Source organism: Gigantopelta aegis, chromosome 1, assembly GCF_016097555.1.
Source record: "Gigantopelta aegis isolate Gae_Host chromosome 1, Gae_host_genome, whole genome shotgun sequence".
NCBI lineage: Eukaryota > Metazoa > Mollusca > Gastropoda > Neomphalida > Peltospiridae > Gigantopelta > Gigantopelta aegis.
In genome coordinates, this window is record NC_054699.1 from 44,338,607 (window position 1) to 44,340,825 (window position 2,219).

The window sequence follows — 2,219 nt, forward strand, 5'->3', positions numbered from 1 at the left end:
TGGCGGGAGGTTAAAGGTGTTCACACCCGGCTCCGGATCGACAGAAAAAAAACAACTCAAACATCGTTACGTCGATTCCACAGAATTAGTTTTATACATTGAAACAATATAGGGCGGGTCTATGATTTTAAGAAAATTCCACCTCAATAGTCCTTCAGTTTAAACGTATATTTAATTTATTATATGGTTTGCATAAATTTCTTCATATTTCTTGACATTCTTTGTTCAGCATTGCAAAACTAATGCACACACAAAATACATCATTTTCCAAATTTTAACATCAAGAGACGGGATTGTTGTTTCGGTAGACTATGTAACTTATTTATTAAAACAATGTAATTCCATACTATTTTTTTCTCTTTTATTTTAGTGATCCCTACTAAGTCCTTTACTAAACAAAATTGCGGTTATGTTTTTAGTAAATAAATGTTTTTAATAATATTATTACAGTGCACAATAGTTTTACAAGTTCATATTTTATTTATAATGTATCCTCCTCATCGTATTTGCTATCGTGTGAGAGAAAACGCATTGATGGTAAAATATTGGCGCCAAAATGATGGAAAGATTTACTCGTTTGGGAATTTTTGCAGGATGTTGGGAGGTTTCTAGTTCATACAGACAGGGTCTCTGGGTTAGGAGGACAAATCGGGTCAACGGTGGGGGCATAAATTCAAACACATTTTTTGGTTACAACATATCAACATGGACTGCTTCAGCGATAATGCGTGAGCAACTTTACTGTTTTCATTATTTTTTTTTTTTTTTTTTTTGGCAAAATGTTAGTTAAATCATGTCAAATGTATCATTTTAAAATCAGTAATGTTTGGTTTCAAATTATTTTTACATCAAAAGTTGAGTTTAAAAATCCCATTCACGTTAAAACTAATAAATGTCATCTTTTTTTCAGAATAGACCAGTTTGATTTCGAGCAGTTGCTCGACCAGTGGAGGTAAGATAATTTTATAGCTCACGATATTATCATAGTTGATTTTTAAAAACATTCTACACCATGTTTTATGTTCCACACGTCGATGTTCGAAAGGTTACAATATACACAGCTTTGATCAATGCTTGTATTTTATGTAATTTTTGTATATTTCCAGTGACGAATTTTATTCTAATGTGGCGGCCACCACCACCACCACCACCACCATCACCGCCACCACCACCGCAGCAGCAGCAACCACCACCGCAGCAGCAGCCACCACCACCGCAGCAGCAGCCACCACCACCACACCAACTGCCGCCGCCACCCTCACTACTACTACTACGACATACCCTACACTGAGGGATCTTTTAAACCCTGCCAAAAAAACGGATATGTAAGTATGTTTACTAAAAAACACACTACCTGACTGTTCTTGTAAAACCGTGCTGTTTTATTTTTGTTGTCTTTCATATAATTAAGGTCCAGAGGATGATATTTGTTATAGGTACGTCAGAAGTAGTCGGAGTGGGTGAGGACATGTTCTCTCTATACCACTACAATGTCTAGACATGATTTTATAACATGGTATTAAACTGAAAATCGTGTAATTATTACATATATATTAAGCTAACATTTATATTAACTTTTTTGAGAGCATCAAATTTGAAAAACTATTTCTTTTTCCAGAGACAGAAGAGAACTGATTGAAGACCTAAACAATTTAATTTTACAAATGCAAAAAATAAAAGAAAAACTATAAAAAAAAAAATAAATAAAAAAAAAAATAACAGGTCTATGGGTATGATGCCTTGTCAATGACAATAATCGGGGCACATTCGCATATATCTGTTATAGTCCATGAGCCAAGCCAAAAATTGGTACCATCTGAGGGCACCAAACAAAACTGTTATAATTGTCTTAGTATACCTTAGGACAATACAAAAATGCATGATGGACTTTCCAGTAGAGTAGCTTAAGTTAATTATCACACTTTTAATATTTGTTATATACGTGGTCATAAAAAGCGTAAAAATCCATGTTTTTTTCACTGCGTGCATTAGAAAATTGTGATTTCTGTAGTTTTGTTATTATATTTTTGGCATATATTCTCGCAGAAAATGCATACGCATATAGTGTAAGTAATTTCTAGATCCTAAACTTGATAAACTGTTATCCCGTAATACCAATAAGGCTAAAATAACTTACACACGAAACCTAATTTTCCAAATGATAATCCTGAACTATGAACTGATGTGATATTGATTGTGCACTAAATTAATTTCTTTAC